The 20,152-nt window shown below is 40.0% G+C and overlaps 1 pseudogene; it reads right to left on the reverse strand.

Annotated features, from left to right (window-relative positions):
* Nucleotides 1–14,162, reverse strand: part of LOC137254313 (venom acid phosphatase Acph-1-like) — a 75,506-nt pseudogene extending 61,344 nt beyond the window's left edge.
* Nucleotides 14,163–20,152: the final 5,990 nt, after the last annotated feature.

Here is a 20,152-nt window from a genome sequence, read left to right on the forward strand (position 1 = left end):
ATACAACTGAGTTCTTGTGCATACGCACATAACTAGCAAATATCCACATTTATTTGGCCATCTGTTATATCCCGCCATCTTCTGAACTGTCTGTTTATATGCATCACATTTCCTTTCTAAAAACTGTTAATTCGATGCTAAAGCCTTCCGACTCCATTATTGTCTTGGGTGACTTCAATATGCCGCACAAATCATGGTGCATCTCTGACTTTAATATCGTACCAGTTTCTTCAAAGTCTTCCAACAATGAATTTCTAGACGGAATATCTGAGCTGTGCCGTACATAAATCAACATCTAATCGAATAAATTCGGAAGAGTATTAGATTTAGACTTTGTGGATGATGACTCTAAATATTCCATTAATCGATGCGAACCCATTATTGAACCGGAAGATGCTTATCACCCTTCCCTCAAAATAGTTTACGAAGTTGTAAGTAATGTTTGCAATAAACGATACAACTCCAGTTATCGCTTTGACTTTGCGAAGGCCAATTTAAAAAAATTAAATCGTGATCTATATCGAATATTGTGGCCAATATTTAATGCTGATGTGGAGCAAAGCGTTTCTCACTTTTACAATACCATTTACTGTCTTTTTAAAACATATGTACCTAAGCGGATTTGTGTACATTCCGATACAAGCCAAGTATGGTTCTCTAAAGAGCCCAAAATCTTAAAGAATAAAAAGTCTTGATCTTTCAAGTTGTTCAAAAAGACGGGTTTACATAACCATTACTTACAGTACTCGATTCTACGATGCAAGTATTTTCAATTGAACAAAAAGTGTTACAAAGCTTACTTTTGTAAAATGAAAAGAAATATAACTTGCAACCCAAGGACACTTTACGGATTCATAAACTCTGAACGCAGGGAGAAAGGGTTTCCATCATCCATGAAATTCCAACATAATATTTCCACCGATGACCAAAAGATCGCCGGCTTCTTTGCGGGATTTTTCAAATCAAATTACTCTATTGAGACCAACGTTTCGCGTAATGAATACCCATACCATATTGATTCATGTAATTCAATCAGTGCGCCATTTATATCTTCAGAAGATGTATTATTTTATTTAAAAACTGTAAAAGTATCATATACATACGGCCCTGATAGGATCCCGACATACTTTCTTAAAAAATGTGCTGCATACATCTATCAGCCGCTAACAGATATATTTAATTTATCTTTAATATATGGTGTTTTCCCAACAATGTCGAAGGAATCTTTTCTTATCCCGCTTCATAAAAATGGAAGCAGGTCTTCAATAGAAAACTACCGGGGCATAGCAAAGTTATCCGATATCCCAAAGTTATTTGAGGCTATTGTTACCCACCACCTAACATTCTGTATTTCCCCCATAATTTCAAGCTCGCAACATTGGTAAGGACAAATCACCTACCACCAATTTACTAGAATTTACTACTCACGTTTCTAATGGATTTAGAAAAGGCCTTCACACTGATGTAATTTACACCAATTTCAGTAAACCTTTCGAAAAGGTATCACACCCATTACTTATTCATAAGCTCGGCCTACTTGGTTTTCAACCGTCTTATATGTTGGATTTCTTCGTATCTTTGTAATCGTACACAAAAGTAATCTTTAGCAATTAAGGAAGTCTAAGTTCGGGTGTAACCGAACATTACATACTCAGTTGAGAGCTGTGGAGACAAAGTAAGGGAAAATCACCATGTTGTAAAAAGAACCTAGGGTAACCCTGGAATGTGTTTGTATGACATGTGTATCAAATGAAAGGTGTTAATGAGTATTTTAAGAGGGCGTGGGCCTTAGTTCTATATGTGGACGGCTTTTCGAGATATCGCCATAAAGGTGGACCAGGGGTGACTCTAGAATTTGTTTGTACTATATGGGTATCAAATGAAAGGTGTAAATGAGTATTTTAAGAGGGCGTGGGCCTTAGTTCTATATGTGGACGCCTTTTCGAGATATCGCCATAAAGGTGGACCAGGGGTGACTCTAGAATTTGTTTGTTCTATACGGGTATCAAATGAAAGGTGTTAATGAGTATTTTAAGAGAGCGTGCGTCTTAGTTCTATATGTGGACGCCTTTTCGAGATATAGTTACAAAAGTGGACCAGGGTTGACTCTAGAATGCGTTTGTACAATATGGGTATCAAATGAAAGGTGTTAATGAGTGTTTTAAAAGGGAGTGGGCCTTAGTTCTTTGGGTGAACGCCTTTTTGGGATATCGCCATAAACGTGGACCAGGGGTGACTCTAGAATGCGTTTGTACATTACGGGTATCAAATGAAAGGTTTTAATGAGTATCTTAAAAGGGCGTGGGCCTTAGTTCTATAGGTGGACGCCTTTTCGAGATATCGCCATAAAGGTGGACCAGGGGTGACTATAGAATTTGTTTGTACTATATGGGTATCAAATGAAAGGTGTTAATGAGGAGTTTAAAAAGGACTGGCCTAAGTTGTATATGTGAAGGCGTTTTCGAAATATCAAACAAAATGTGGACCAGGGTGATCTAGAAGATCATCTGTCGGGTACCGCTAATTTATTTATATATGTAATACCACGACCAGTATTCCTCCCAAGATTCCAAGTGCTTTTGATTTCGCCCTGCAAAACTTTTTCATTTTCTTCTACTTAATATGGTAGGTGTCAGACCCATTTTACCAAGTTTTCCCTAAAGTTATATTTTGCGTCAATAGACCAATACAATTACGATGTTTCATCCCCTTTTTCGTATTTGGTATATAATTATGGCATTTTTTTCATTTTTCATAATTTTAGAAATAAGATTTTTCAATTAGAAGAAAATTTTTCTAAGCGGGGTCGCCCCTCGGCAGTGTTTGGCAAGCACTCCGGGTACATTTCTGCCATGAATAGCTCTCAGTGAAAACTCATCTGCTTTGCAGATGCCGTTCGGAGTCGGCATAAAACATGTAGGTCCCGTCCGGCCAATTTGTAGGGAAAATCAAGAGGAGCACGACGCAAATTGGAAGAGAAGCTCTGCCTTAGATCTCTTCGGAGGTTATCGCGCCTTACATTTATTTTTTTTTTATTTTAATGAGTGTTTTAAAAGGGAGTGGGCCTTAGTTCTATGGGTGAACGCCTTTTCGGGATATCGCCATAAACGTGGACCAGGGGTGACTCTAGAATGCGTTTGTACAATATGGGTATCAAATGAAAGGTGTTAATGAGCATTTTAAAACGGCGTGGGCCTTAGTTCTATAGGTGGACGCCTTTTCGGAATATCGTTATAAAACTGGACCAGGGTTGACTCTAGAATGCGTTTGTACAATATGGGTATCAAATGAAAGGTGTTAATGAGTGTTTCAAAAGGGAGTGGGCCTTATTTCTGTGGGTGGACGCCTTTTCGGGATATCGCCATAAACGTGGACCAGGGTTGACTCTAGAATGCGTTTGTACAATATGGGTATCAAATGAAAGGTGTTAATGAGCATTTTAAAACGGCGTGGGCCTTAGTTCTATAGGTGGACGCCTTTTCGGAATATCGTTATAAAAGTGGACCAGGGTTGACTCTAGAATGCGTTTGTACAATATGGGTATCAAATGAAAGGTGTTAATGAGTGTTTTAAAAGGGAGTGGGCCTTATTTATGTGGGTGGACGCCTTTTCGGGATATCGCCATAAACGTGGACCAGGGGTGACTCTAGAATGCGTTTGTACAATATGGGTATCAAATGAAAGGTGTTAATGAGTATTTTAAAAGGGAGTGGGCCTTAGTACTATGGGTGAACGCCTTTTCGGGATATCGCCATAAACGTGGACCAGGGGTGACTCTAGAATGCGTTTGTACAATATGGGTATCAAATGAAAGGTGTTAATGAGCATTTTAAAACGGCGTGGGCCTTAGTTCTATAGGTGGACGCCTTTTCGGAATATCGTTATAAAAGTGGACCAGGGTTGAGTCTAGAATGCGTTTGTACAATATGGGTATCAAATGAAAGGTGTTAATGAGTGTTTTAAAAGGGAGTGGGCCTTATTTCTGTGGGTGGACGCCTTTTCGGGATATCGCCATAAACGTGGACCAGGGGTGACTCTAGAATGCGTTTGTACAATATGGGTATCAAATGAAAGGTGTTAATGATTATTTTAAAAGGGAGTGGGCCTTAGTTCTATAGGTGGACGCCTTTTCGGAATATCGATATAAAAGTGGACCAGGGTTGACTCTAGAATGCGTTTGTACAATATGGGTATCAAATGAAAGGTGTTAGTGAGTGTTTTAAAAGGGAGTGGGCCTTAGTTCTATGGGTGGACGCCTTTTCGGTATATCGCCATAAACGTGGACCAGGGGTAACTCTAGAATGCGTTTGTACAATATGGGTATCAAATGAAAGGTGTTAATGAGTATTTTAAAAGGGCGTGGGCCTTAGTTCTATTGGTGGACGCCTTTTCGAGATATCGCCATAAAGGTGGACCAGGGGTGACTCTAGAATTTGTTTGTACGATATGGGTATCAAATGAAAGGTGTTAGTGAGTATTTTAAAAGGGCGTGGGCCATAGTTCTATAAGTGGACGCCTTTTCGAGATATCGCCATAAAGGTGGACCAGGGGTGACTCTAGAATTTGTTTGTACGATATGGGTATCAAATGAAAGGTGTTAGTGAGTATTTTAAAAGGGCGTGGGCCATAGTTCTATAAGTGGACGCCTTTTCGAGATATCGCCATAAAGGTGGACCAGGGGTGACTCTAGAATTTGTTTGTACGATATGGGTATCAAATGAAAGGTGTTAGTGAGTATTTTAAAAGGGCGTGGGCCATAGTTCTATAGGTGGACGCCTTTTCGAGATATCGCCATAAAGGTGGACCAGGGGTGACTCTAGAATTTGTTTGTACGATATGGGTGTCAAATGAAAGGTGTTAGTGAGTATTTTAAAAGGGCGTGGGCCATAGTTCTATAAGTGGACGCCTTTTCGAGATATCGCCATAAAGGTGGACCAGGGGTGACTCTAGAATTTGTTTGTACGATATGGGTATCAAATGAAAGGTGTTAGTGAGTATTTTAAAAGGGCGTGGGCCATAGTTCTATAAGTGGACGCCTTTTCGAGATATCGCCATAAAGGTGGACCAGGGGTGACTCTAGAATTTGTTTGTACGATATGGGTATCAAATGAAAGGTGTTAATGAGTATTTTAAAATGGAGTGGGCCTTAGTTCTCTAGGTGGATACCTTTTCGAGATATCGCCATAAAGGTGGGCCAGGGGTGACTAGAATTTTTTTGTACGATATGGGTATCAAATGAAAGGTGTTAATGAGTATTTTAAAAAGGAGTGGGCCTTAGTTCTATATGTGGACGCCTTTTCGAGATAGCGTCATAAACGTGGACCAGGGGTGACTCTAGAATGTGTTTGTACGATATGGGTATCAAATTAAAGGTATTAATGAGGAGTTTAAAAAGGACTGGCCTAAGTTGTATATGTGAAGGCGTTTTCGAAATATCAAACAAAATGTGGACCAGGGTGATCTAGACGATCATCTGTCGGGTACCGCTAATTTATTTATATATGTAATACCACGACCAGTATTCCTCCCAAGATTCCAAGTGCTTTTGATTTCGCCCTGCAAAACTTTTTCATTTTCTTCTACTTAATATGGTAGGTGTCAGACCCATTTTACCAAGTTTTTCCCTAAAGTTATATTTTGCGTCAATAGACCAATACAATTACCATGTTTCATCCCCTTTTTCGTATTTGGTATATAATTATGGCATTTTTTTCATTTTTCATAATTTTCGATATCGAAAAAGTGGGCGTGCTCATAGTCGGATTTCGGCCATTTTTTACACCAATACAAAGTGAGTTCAGAGAAGTACGTGAACTGAGTTTAGTAAAGATATATCGATTTTTGCTCAAGTTATCGTGTTAACAGCCGAGCGGAAGGACAGACGGTCGACTGTGTATAAAAACTGCGCGTGGCTTCAACCGATTTCGCCCTTATTCACAGAAAACAGTTACTGTCCTAGGATCTAAGCCTCTGCCAAATTTCACAAGGATTGGTAAATTTTTGTTCGACTTATGGCATTAAAAGTATCCTAGACAAATTAAATGAAAAAGGGCGTAGCCACGCCCATTTTGAAATTTTATTTTATTTTTGTATTTGGTTGCACCATATCATTACTGGAGTTGAATGTTGACATAATTTACTTATATACTGTAAAGATATTAACTTTTCTTTTAAAATTTGAATTTAAAAAAAAAAAATTTTTAAAAAGTGGTCGTGGTCGTTCTCCGATTTTGTTAATTTTTATTAAGCAGATATATAGTAATAAGAGTAATATTCCTGCCAAATTCCATCATGATATCTTCAACGACTGCCAAATAACAGCTTGCAAAACTTCTAAATTACCTTCTTTTAAAAGTGGGCGGTTCCACGCCCATTGTCCAAAATTTTACTAGTTTTCTATTCTGTGTCATAAGTTCAACTCACCTACCAAGTTTCATCGCTTAATCCGTATTTGGTAATGAATTATCGCACTTTTTCGATTTTTCGAAATTTTCGATATCGAAACAGTGGGCGTGGTTATTGTCCGATATCGTTCATTTTAAACAGCGATCTGAGATGAGTGCCCAGGAACCTACATTCCAAATTTCATCAAGATACCTCAAAATTTACTCAAGTTATCGTGTTAACGGACAGACGGACGGACGGACATGGCTCAATCGAATTTTTTTCGATACTGATGATTTTGATATATGGAAGTCTATATCTATCTCGATTCCTTTATACCTGTACAACCAACCATTATCCAGTCAAAGATAATATACTCTGTGTTAGAAGAAAGTCGTGCAATCTTACTGTCGGAGGACATGTGGTGGAAAGGAACGTTTACTGACTGTAGATACGGGTGCATCTCATTCCATCATTCGATCAGATTTAGTCAACAATAAGATAATACCATTGCTTGGAGCAAGATTACGTACAGCCACGGGAGAGGACACCCAGGTAATTGGAGAAGTAGCACATGGAGTAGCAATTGGGAACGTCACGGTACTACACAATTTTATAGTGGCAGAGATTGCTGAAGAAATCATAATTGGAGTGGACTTCTTAATCGACCAAGGCATTAAGATCGATATGCAAAGCAAGACGATGCGATATATGAACATGGATGTGCCACTTAATTTCGGCTACGAGAGAGGCTAAAGCAGTAAACGAGTGCTAGTGGAAGAGAGTCAGCAAATGCCATCAAAATCCGAAGCAGTCATCTGGGAAAAGGTTGATGGAGATTGTGTGACAAACAAATTGTGGGTTTTCGAGGCAGCAAACAAATCAACACCGAACATACTTGTAGGAAAACCCCTGGCTATGGCAAAACTAGATGGACGTATTCTGGTAAGAGTACTCAATGAGTTCAAGTCACCACTCAAAAAGTGACCAAAGGAACTATTTTGGGAAGATGCCAAGAGGCTGAAGTAGTTATTAATTGTCCAGGAACACGCTTCATCTACTAGTACTGATCTTTCAAATGACATCACGGCATGGACGGAGGGACTAGAGGAAGCCTATCAGAGTAAGCAAAACAACTGCTCCTAAAGTACGCCAACATATTTGACCAAGATGGCTACAAACCAGGCCGCACCGACGTTGTGAAACATCAATTTGACACTGGAGATGCGAGGTCGATCCGCCAAGCTCCTCGTAGTGTTCCACTGGCGAAGCGGGAAGTTTTGAGTCAAATCGTACAAGAAATGAGCGACAGCGGCGTCATCGAACCATCAGCTAGTCCATGTCACCTGTGGTATTTGTGAAGAAGAAAGATGGAAAAATGAGGTTTTGCGTGGACTATCGAAAGTTGATCGATCTTACGAAAAAGGATAGCCACCCAATCCCAAGAATTGACGATACTCTGGACTCGCTCTCTGGTACGAAATGGTTTTCCACACTGGACTTGAAAAGCGGCTACTGGCAAGTGGAGATGAAGGAGGAAGACAAAGAGAAAACAGCCTTCATTGTCGGTGATGGTCTTTGACAATTTACAGTGATGGCTCTTGGACTTCGTAAAACACCAGCTACTTTTGAGAGATTCATGGACCAGGTACTGAAAGGACTACATTGGAAAACATGCTTGGTGTACCTGGACGACATCATTTTGGAGGAATTTTTCCAGAGAATAGCTGGCGCCGGTCTGAAACTAAGTCCCAAAAAGTGTTCGCTGTTTAAAAAGGAAGTAAATTATTTGGGTCACAAGGTAACGACAGAGGGAATCTGCACTGCGAATGAAAAGATAGAAGCTGTAAAGGATTGGCCAAGACTACAGAATTTGCATGAATTAAGAAGTTTCCTTGGGATATGCACTTATTACCGCCGGTTTGTACCAAACTTTTCCCATAGCCTCCATGAGCTCATAAGAAAAAATAAAGCTTTTGAATGGAAGAAGAAGCAAGAAGTGGCATTCCAAACATTAAAGGAGCGTTTTGTGCACTGCCACAATGTTGGCATATCCGATTTCAGGAGCAACGTTTATTCTAGATAGCGATGCGAGCGGATATGCTATAGGAGGCGTTTTATCACAACTGGTCGATGGACAGGAGAAGGTAGATGTATATTACTGCCGTTCAATTGGAAAACCTGAGAGGAACTATTGCGTTACATGGAGAGAGCTTTTGGCATTGGTAGAGTGCATTAAACATTTTCACAAATACTTCTACGGCCAGCGATTCCGCGTCAGGATAGATCACGCAGCGTTGCAATGGCTTCTGCAGTTCCATAATCCAGAAGGAAAATTGGTACGGTGGATCGAGCGACTACAAAGCTATGACTTTTCCATTAAGCATCGAAAAAGTAGTACCCATGGGAATGCTGATGCAAATCACGAAGACTATGTAGCTTGGAATGCAAGCACTGTTCAAATGCCGAGGCTAAAGAAGACATTATAGATGTCCGGCTAATGACTATAACATGTACGGATGAACGGGACAAGGAACAACTAAGGCTAGAAGATACTGATCTGTCATATGTTATGCAAGGGCTCGAACGAAACAAAAGACCAAATAGAGAGGAGATGTCAGCAGAGAGTCCCATTGCGAAGTCATATTGGGAACAGTGGAACAGTTTAGAATTGATATCCGGTTGCCTTCATCGAGTATGGGAGAGTGAGGATGGTAAACGCAAGAAAAAACTGATATTTGTTCCCTGAAAGAGGATTCCTGACGTGCTCAGCGAGCTGCATAATGGTCCAAGCGGAGGTTAGCTTGGAATCACGAAAACGCTCGAGAAAATTAAGCAGAGATTTTATTGGGTTGGTTGCCGTCAGTCGTCCACCGAGTGGATTGCCAACTGCGAGGTTTGCAACAGAGCGAAAGGGCCCAAAACACGAAGTCATGGCCAGATGAACCAGCATATTTTAGGTGCACCACTTGAAAGGATCGCCATGGATGTCGCAGGCCCATTTCCTACTGTCAACTGCGGAAACAAATATGTACAGGGGAGTTGCATTCTAACCAAGCACGAATTTCGAATCAGCTGTGTTCCAGGAAATGTGTAAATCATTGCGCATTAGAAAACCACGGACAACTGCATTGCATCCTCAGTCCGATGGTATGGTGGAACGATTCAATAGAACATTGGAGGAGCACTTAAGGGAAGTAGTGGACAAGTTCCATAAAGAGTGCGATAGCCGCATACCATTATTCTTGGAGGCTTACCGATCAGCAGTGCATGAAACAACGGTCCAAACCCCTGCAAAAGTAATTTATGGCAATGACCTTCGACTGCCAACTGATTTGAAGTTTGGGATAGATACCGATGCGGAGAGAAATGTCAAGAAATCCACTGTTGTTTTGGAAGAAGAGCTAAGAGAAATACACGATCTGGTAAGGCAACGAACAAAGATTATGAGTGACAAGATGAAAGCCAGATACGATAAAGCAATTAAGTAATTCGGAAAGTTTTCAGGAAGGAGATTTGGTGCTGTTATACAACACACAACGGAAAAAAGGTTTGTCCCCGAAATTTCAGTGTAACTGGGAAGGCCCATACAAAGTTGTAAAACGGATCAACGACGTAGTTTACCACATACGAACCATTGGAAACCAAAATGAAAGTGGTTCGTCTGGAAAGGCTGGCGGCGTTTAGAAAGGAAATTTGTCTGATCGGGACGATCAGACTTAGGTGGAGGGCAGTGTGACGAATATTAGCAACACTAAGGCATACTATCATCTCTAAGCCGATATCACTTTTATCTACATAAACAAATCAATCATTGTGTCTACACATATGTACGTACAAGAAGCGGAAAGATATGCACAAATACATGCATATATCTGAGATACTCACAAAAGTATGCAATCATCGGTAGAAGTATTACTCACATATACACGCGCATGTGGCTATGCGAGAAGCTATAAACGTGCATCTGTAGTTTATAGCTAGTAAGTTTATAGCTGGTAACTAAGTCGTAAGAAGAGGAAACGCCTAGAAGTATACGAACGAGACAGCAGAGAGTATAAAATGAGCAAGCAGCAAATAGTTTGATCTAAGCACGCTATTGGTTGTGAAGTTAAGTGTTATTGTGAAGCACTTTCAAGTAGTCTAATAAAGACAATTTTTGCATTATTGAATATTAGAGTTAGTTATTCAACAATTCAGCGATTCGAACGTGAGCAGAAGATTCGGAATAAGCGGAGTTTCCCTAAATTCGTTACAATACGAACGTAAGCAGAAGGTTGCAAATAAGCGGAATTTCCTTAAATTCGTAACAATTGGTGTCAGAAGAGGAATTGTTGAATAAATTCCGAAGATTACGAATACAACTTGGACATGGCAAAGTTGAGTGAATTAAGGATCCAGCAAATAAAACAGGAGTTGGAGAACCGTGGATTGAATACAACCGGAAATAAGGTCGAACTTCAAGCACGGCTACGAGAGGCAATGGAGCTGGAAGGAATAAATGTGGACGATGATGTCTTTCATCCTGATTGGGACGAGACAACAACAAAAATTAAAGAGAAAAACGAAACATCGCAGACAGTTACGAGCACAGACTTGAACACGATTTTGGCTGCAATATCCGCTCAAACATCGACAGTGGCATCTCAACTCGAATCCCAGAAGACATATATGGCATTCCAACTGGAATCACAGGAGGCACGCATTTCAGAAATTTTCACACAGATTACATCAAAGATGGAAACACAACTGAAAGAACAAGAGACACGTATGACGTTGCAACTCGAAGCGCAAGAGGTGCGTATATCATCAAAACTCGAAGCGCGTATGGAAGAGAAAATAACGCGGTATGAGGAAAAAATCGAGGCCGAGGTGGATGCTTTGAGAGGTAGTATATAGTAGTTGCAACTAAATAGCCCAGCTGTTTCAGCAAGCAATACGAAGGTGAAAACTTCATCTTTTTACGGTTCTGTTCCTTTCCAAGTCTTTAAGCTACAGTTTGAAAAGACCGCAGCAGTGAAAAACTGGAATGCCGAAGATAAAGTTGCAGCTCTATTCGTAGCACGGAAGTGACCAGTAGCCGAAATCCTACAGCCGATTCCCGAAGGGGAGTGAAACTATTATGAAGCGTTGGTGGCTGCTGTAGAACGGCGATACGGAATCGAGCATAGGAGACAGATATACCAAATGGAGTTACTGAACCGCTTCCAGAGGCCTGGCTAAACATTGCAAGAGTTTGCGTCGGATGCTGAAAGGCTGGCACATTTAGCGAATGCGAACGTAGCCGTGGAATAGACCGAAAGGGTAAAAATCCACAGCTTTATTAATGGAATACGGGATATTAAAACGAAGCGGGTGACATACGCTAACCCAAAACCTACATTCACAGAAACGGTATCACATGCTCCGATTCGGGAAACAGCTTCGCTTCTGTGTAAGCCAGCTTTCAAAACCCGCCGTGTGGAAGCAGAAGGACCAGATTGGGTAGACGCAATTTTGAAAGCACTGAAGGGATCAGGACAGAAAGATGCTGGAGTTATGAAGTGTTTCAAATGCGGTAACCCAGGTCACATTGCACGTCATTGCAGCACCGGTCCTGGTAGTTCCAACTTGCTTATCTCAAGAGCGAGTCAGATGTAAAGATCGAAAACTTGCCCCAGCTATTGAATGCCCTGTGATATCTCACAAATTGGAAGAAACTCGAGCAGTCTTACCGTCAGAGGAAATGTGGATGGCAAAGAACGTGTACTCACTGTAGATACGGCGCATCTCATTCCTTAATCCGATCTGACTTGGTCAACAGGAGAGTAAAACCGTTACCTGGAGCAAGATTGCGTACGGTCACTGGCGAGTATAGCCAAGTCCAAGGTGAAGTGGTATGTGAGGTCTTAATTGGAAAGGTCACGATTCTACACAAACTCGTTGTGGCAGAGATTGTTGATGAAGTCATATTGGGAGTGGACTTCTTAGGTGGAGGAGCTTCAACAGAGACCACAAAAGTCAAGGAAAGTAAATCGGGCAAAGGTTGAAGGAATGAATGGGCCAAACAAATCAAAACCCAAGGTACCCGCGACGAAAACACTGGCATTAACAAACTCTAATGGATGCACTAAAACGATAGAAAGATTTTCCTAGAAAGAATGCAAGGGTGGTTTCAAGCCAGGGCGCACTACTGTTGTGAAACATCGGAGAGATACTGGTTATGCGAAGCCAATCCGTCAAGCGCAAGCTCTACGAAGTAGTTCATTGGCCAAACAGCAGAGTGTGAGGGAACGGTCCAGGATAAAGAGTAGTAGGATGAAACACAGGTTCGACAAGGACAATAATTGGGAAGGTTTCCTGGAGGGAGATTTGGTACTGCTATACAACCCCCACCTGCGGAAATGTGTTCAATCCAAACTTTGGTGCAGTTGGGACCGCCCGAGTTATGAAGAGGACCAGTGATGTCATTTACCGCCTACAAACAATTGGGAAACCACGAAATAGAAGGGTGGTTCATTTAGAGAGGTCAGCAGAGTGTAGACCGGAAATTTTGTCTGATCGGTATGATCAGATTAGGTGGAGGGCAGTGTTACGAATATTACCGAATATTACTTCGCTTACATATACACATGCATATGGTTACACACTACAAATACATGCGCGTATGGCTGGCGACCAGGTAGAGGATTCTAGAAGAAGAAACGTCGTTTGGGCAGAGAGTATAGAAGCAGCAGAAGCTGAGTAGTCCGTAATCAATTTGATTTAAGCACGCTATCAGTTGCGAAGTGAAGTTTAATTGCGAAGTACTTTCAAAGTAGTATAATAAAGACCATTTTGTAATACAGAATATTGGAGTGTTTTATTCAACAGTTTAGCGATACCTACGTAAGCAGAAGGTTGCAAATAAGCGGAATTTCCCTAAATTCGTTACAATATATCGTGCTCTCTCAGGGTCTGCGGGTACAAGCGATGTTGATGTGAGGAAATGTGATAAGAAATATAAAAGTTGTAACGCTTAAGTTTAAGTAACAACAACGACAGAAAAAATATGGTGTTTTCTCTACTAGAATATGTGTAAAGTGCGCAAGGCTGATCTTTCTACTTACCTCTGCCAATAAAGTTATATAAAGTGAGTTCACATCTTCGGCATTTTGAATGGGCATTCCTGATAGTTTGGTCAAATTCTTAAAAGGCGCTTCATAAAGCGTTAGCTCAAGCTTGACCTCGGGTCGTTGCAAAACTTCATCTCGTGCTTCAAAATAACGCGGACAAGGCGTACGTAAAAAAAAATTTATTTGCCATAACAATAAAGTACATAAGTACTATATCTTACTGAAATTGGTATTGGTTGCCAATTATAACCGAGCTTCCATTCCATTTTTGTATTTTGCGGTGCAAAAAGCTATTAAGCACGGTTGCAGCGATATCAAAGCACATGGTGATGCTGTGGCTTGAGCATGAACGCGCCGAAAGGGTTTTAAAAATTATATAAACGAGAAAAATACAAATCTTACACAAAACTTACATCCCGAGAATAGTAAGGCTGTAAAAAGTTCCCATAACACCTGTTTAACCATAATCCAATATCGTAAAGCTCGAGCTTGCGTTTCTGTATATAAGAAAACAAGTTTTTGAAATTTTTTTCTCATAATTTCTAAAAAAGATTTGGTGATTTGGTGGTTGTTGTCTTTGTTTGGTACATTTGTGACATAACCCCAGCGAGTGGGCTCGAAAGCATTTTTAACATACGGATCATTTGGATAGGTCGTCACCGGTTTGCGTGCTCCATGACTCATAATCGTTCATAATCGCTTTTAAATGGTTATTTGTTGAGGTTTCTATTTCGCTCGGAAAATAACAGTTATTTTTGGAAATAAGAGCAATTTTTCGAGTGTTTTATTTAGCTAGGAAAATAACTGGTATTTTATAAGTTTTAAATCAGAGCCGGCCACACAAACCCTAAAACAATTGCATAAGTGTGTGCAAAAATTGAGTGACAACTCCAAACAGTGTGCTAAAAGAAAATGTGTACTGTGAAGTTTGAAATTAAAAAGGACTATGGTTGTTTGATTTCAAGCTAATCCTGACTATTTTTACTTATATTTGTATAACTAAAAACGCGGAGGTCGAGCTAGTCAGATAAAACTTTTATATAAAAGAAGGTATGGTGTTTCTTCAATGCAAAATTTACTTTAAAAAATTCACTTTTTCATTAAGAAAGAACTATAAAACAAAGTAAATGTAAAGATAGAAATATATATTTTCAAAACATAAAGTTATTCAATAAAAACAAAATTATGAAAATTAATAAAACTAAGTAGAACGAATAAAAAGATACTTATATTAAATTGTCAATATTATTAATTAATATTTAAATTGTCAATATTAATATGTATGTTCAAACGAACTTAATAATAATAACTAAAACGTATTAAAAGTCACTTTAACATTGCAGCATATTGCTTTTACTATGTGCCGAAAAAGTAGCATGGACTTTTCCTTTTGCATTCACTGTTGATTTTAGTGAGTGACAAGCGAAAGCAAACGATCGTGATCACACATCGTTAGTGTCGGTGTGAAAATACGAACTCAAATTGCACAATATGCAGCTTTTGGCCGGCTTTGTTTTAAATATTGCTCCAAAAATAACAGTTATTTATTTTGCCCGATTGATAGCGGTTGTTTTTGGAGGTTTTTTATTTCTCTTTGAAAGTAATAGTGATTTTTTGAGTTTTTTTAATCCGTTCTAAAAATATCAGTTATTTTTTGGTTTAAAACTTTTATTTTCATAACAAAAATATTTAGTTTACTTTATTTTTTTTGGCTTTTTATGTAATGCTAGATCAACTACAAGATAAGGGATATGAAAATTAAAGCCTTTATGAGGATTTCTATACATGGGATATACAGGTATTTCACCTCTTTGTACAAAGTTTTCAATCTACGCGATTGTATTGGAATTATCGAATAACTTTTTAAAATAGTGTAAGCCATACGAACGGTCTAAACTTAAGTGAAGTTGAAATAGTTTTGCGACTACGTATTCAAATATATCGTCGGCTTGGGTCTACTTGCAGAACGACAAATTATTTTTTAACTCAGAGGCTAACCTGCATGAGGGTTTAAGCTTATACATTTTTGACGAATTTTGCAAATTAACTCTGAGTTAAAAAAACAACTTGCCGTTCTGCAAGAGGGCCTTTGAGTGTAAATCTGCTACAACATAAACGAATTTTATATATAAGACAATAACATATCCCCTCAAACATTCTCGGAGCGCTCATAATGTAGGAATCCGATATGAGTCCCAAATATGTGAAAAATGTAAGCCTCAGAAATATGATCATATAAGAGACTTTTATTACTCCGATATGACGAAAATTAAAAGCTGTATGCCAAGAGTGTTCACCAAACAAAGCAAATTTGGAACAAATGTTCATATTTTATTTTGAAAACATTTTTTTTTTTTGTAGTCAATTTGAATAAAACCATAATTTATAACATGTCCTGCAATTTAAATTTGCATGAACACAGCAGTCTTGTCATCTCCGTAAAGATCAGAATTTCAACAATGTATGTAAGTATTTCGTGATGTTTCATTGTAACCACAAAACTGCCTCCATGCTATATATGTCCTGCTTGGTTTTCATGCCGTCCATATGTACATACATATATGTATATATTTAGAGCTGACCTCTATGTGCCTTACTTTTATGGCTTTCCTTCGGAATTCCTCCTTCCCAACCAATATTGAGGATATGCTTCCCCATAATGTCATGCGTCGAAAATCCGCACTGATCTGACCCAGTCTATTCCTAATATAAAGCACACAAATGACTCCGAAAAGAGTAATGTAAGAAGCAAATTATGAGCTGTTTATGAGTGTAATGGAGAACTGATCGGACTCCTATTTAGGCACACATAATTTCATACATTACGGCTCATATCGAACGCCCATTGCAAGAAGGAAAATACACTCATTCCGGATTCATATATGAGCTTATAATGAGCGTAAATAATCCGAATAAGGATTCATTTCTTATCTTCTTTGACTCCGAATATTTGCTGGGCTACATTTAATTTTTTCATGAAGTAAACTCGTCAGAGGGGGTTTTTCTTTGGGTGTTGTTAATATTTGAGGTTACTCTTTTGTCTCGTTGATGTTCTATCAAATTGCACCAAAACGCCATTTTTTAAAAAAGGAATACACACAAAACAGACAATATGATAATATTATAATAATTCTGTGAGTGCGAACTTTTTTTGCAAGAATTCCAATATAAGCAGTATCCATCCCAGGAGGAAAGTGGGGTCACCAGAGCCTCGGCTGTTAAAGTAACAGGATTCGCCAAGGGTATTTGACGTTGATAATTGGGTTGGGGAAGCTATATGATGCGCTCGCAACACCTTGAAAGGGTTGCGCTACACAAGCCTTTGAATTAATTTGGTTTTTTAGTCGCCTCTTACGACATTCATAGCCTTACTTACTTACTTAATTGGCGCTTAACCGTTTAAACGGCTATGGCCGTCCAACAAGGCGCGCCAGTCGCTCCTTCCGGCGCCAATTTGGCACAACAAGGGAGTTTAAATCGTTTTCCACCTGGTCCTTCCAACGGAGTGGGGGCCACCCTTTACCTCTGCTTCCATAGGCGGGTTCCGATAGTAACACTTTCTTGGTCGGGGCGTTATCTTTCATTCGCATAAAATGGCCTAGCCAGCGCAGCCGCTGCGTTTTAATTCGCTGGACTATGTTGATTTCTGCGTATAGCTCGTACAGCTCATCGTTAAATCTTCTTCGGTACTCGCCATCGCCAACGCGAAGAGGTCCATAAATCTTTCGAAGAACTCTTCTCTCGAACACTCCCAGAGCCGCTTCATCTGCTGTTGTCATGGTCCATGCTTTTGCACCGCATAGCAGGACGGGTACGATAAGTGACTTATAGAGTATGATTTTCGTTTGCCGAGAGAGTACTTTACTTTTAAATTGCCTACCTAGTCCAAAGTAGCATTAATTGACAAGAGTGATTCTTCGCTGGATTTCAGAGCTGATGTTGTTGCTAGTGTTGATGCTCTTTCCCAAATAAACGAAGTCTTTTACTATTTCGAAATTATGGCTGCCAATAGTAGCGTGGTTGCCAAGGCGTATATGCGCTGACTCTTTGCCCGATGACAGTAGCTCCTTCGTTTTGTCCTTATTTACCATCAAGCCCATCTTTACCGCTTCTTTTTACAGTTTGGAGTAAGCAGAACTAACGGCGAGGGTGTTTAGGCCGATGATATCAATTTCATCAGCATACGCCAGTAATTGCGCGCTTTTATAGAATATTATTCCAGAGCGGTTAAGTTCTGCAGCTAGTATAATTTTCTCCAGCATTAAATTAAAGAAATCGCACGATAGGGGGTCACCCTGTCTGAAACCTCGATTAGTTTCGAACGGCTCGGAGAAGTCCTTCCCAATTCTGACTGAGCTCATGGTGTTGCTCAACGTCTTTTTGCACAGCCGTATAAGTTTTGCGGGGAAACCAAATTCAGTCATAGCGGCATATAGGCAGCTTCTTTTCGTGCTGTCGAAGGCGGCATTAAAATCGACGAAGAGGTGATGTGTGTCGACTCTTTTTTCGCGGGGTTTTTCCAAGATTGGGTGCATTGTGAAAATCTGATTGATGGTAGATTTACTAGGTCTGCTATTCTGACTTCGTCATAAACAGGTGGGGGGACATTTATTCCATCATCATCGATTGCGGGATCGGGTTCATCATCTCTGTGTGGTAAATCGTTGTCTCCATTTAGGAGAGCAGAGAAGTGTCCTGAACATCAGTTACAAGGTCGCCGTTTTCGTTCTTAAACGACATTCCTATCCACCGCGGGTATATTTTAAGCCCCTAACACGCTGGGGGATGCCACATCCCTCTTTTCAATCTACCATAATTTTCATGAAAACTTTGACAATATTGTAACGAATTTACTGGCAAATCGTCTTATTTGCCCTTCTTCTAAGTTCGAATCACTAAACTGTTGAATAAATAACTCCAATATTTAATAATGGAAAAATGCCCTTTATTAAAGTACTTCACAATAACATTTACACTTTGCAACTAGCTGGCTTAATAACCAAACTGATTGATAGCTCAAATGAAAACTGACTTCTCGCCTCTACGCGCGACCTTTTATACTTTTTGATTTCTCATTGCATACTTCTAGGCCTTTCCATTCCAGAACTTACTAGTTAGTTATCAGCTACAAAATCACCAGCAACAACTATGCTTATAACTTCTCATTTGAGTAATACTTGCACAAATTATTGCCCTCTCTTGTGAGCAATTCAGATAAAATATATGCATGTGTTTGTGTATGGCTTCTCCGCTGTTCGTATACGTACATATGTGTAGCCGCAATTAGTGATTCGTTTATGTAGATACATAATGATTGATCTATGGATGTGCATGATATCACTATTTAGCATCGGCTTAGAGATGGCAGTACCCCTTAGTGTTGCTAATATTGTAACACTGCCCTCCACTTAAGTCTGATCGTCCCGATCAGACAAATCTCTCGATCTAAACGCTGCTAGCCTCTCCAAAAAACCACTTTCATTTTGGTTCGTAGTTTGCCAATGGTTTGTATGCGGTACACTACATCATTGATCCGTTTTACAACTTTGTATGGGTCTTCCCAGTTACACTGCAATTTCGGGGACAAAACTTTTTTTTGTTGTGGGTTGTATAGCAGCACCAAATCTCCTTCCTGAAACCCTTCCGAAATTATTGCTTTATCGTACCTCGCTTGTCACTCATAATCTTTGCTCGTTGCCTTACCAGATCGTGTATCTCTCTCAGCTCATCTTCCAAGATACCAGTGGATTTCTTGATATTCCTCTCCGCATCGGCATCTATCCCATACTTCAAATCAGCTGGCAGTCGAAGGTCGTTGCCAAAAAATTACCTTTGCGGGAGTTTGGCCCGTTGTCTCATGTGCTGCCGATCGGTAGGCCATCAAGAATAATGATATGTGTGTACCCAGTCCTTATGGTACTTGTCTACTACTTTCCTTAAATGCTCCTCCAATGTTCTATTGAAACGTTCCACCATACCATCGGACTGAGGATGCAATGCAATTGTCCGTGTTTTTCGAATGCCCAACTTCTTGAACATTTCTTGGAACACAGCTGATTCAAAATTCCTGCCTTGGTCAGAATGTATCTCCATTGGTACACCATACTTTGCAACCCCATCGTTTGTAACCACTTCTGCTACAGTTTCTGCTTCTTGGTTTGGGATTGGGTATACCTCTGGCCATTTACTGAAATAATCCATAACCACCAGTACGTATTTGTTTCCGTGGTTGTTAGTAGGAATTGAGCCTGCGACATCCAAGGCGATCCTTTCAAATGGTGCACCTGAAATATACTGCTTCATCTGGCCATGAATTCGTGTTTTGGGCCCTTTCGCTCTGTTGTAAACCTCGCAGTTGGCAATCCACTCGGTGACCGACTGACGGCAACCAACCCAATAGAATCTCTGCTTAATTTTCTCGAGCGTCGTCGTGATTCCAAGATGACCTCCACCACAGGCAACCGGATATCAATTTTAAACTGTTCCACTGTGCCCAATATGGCTTCGCAATGCGACTCTTTGCTGACATATCTTCTCTGTTTGGTCTTTCGTTTCGTTCGAGCCCTTGCATAACACGTGACAGATCTGTATCTTCTAGCTGACACTTTCTTAGCTGTTCCTTGTCCCATTCATCTGTACATGTTATAGTCATTAGCCTGACATCAATATCGTCT

Source organism: Eurosta solidaginis, chromosome 5 (genome assembly GCF_040869045.1).
Source record: "Eurosta solidaginis isolate ZX-2024a chromosome 5, ASM4086904v1, whole genome shotgun sequence".
NCBI classification, from domain to species: Eukaryota; Metazoa; Arthropoda; class Insecta; order Diptera; family Tephritidae; genus Eurosta; species Eurosta solidaginis.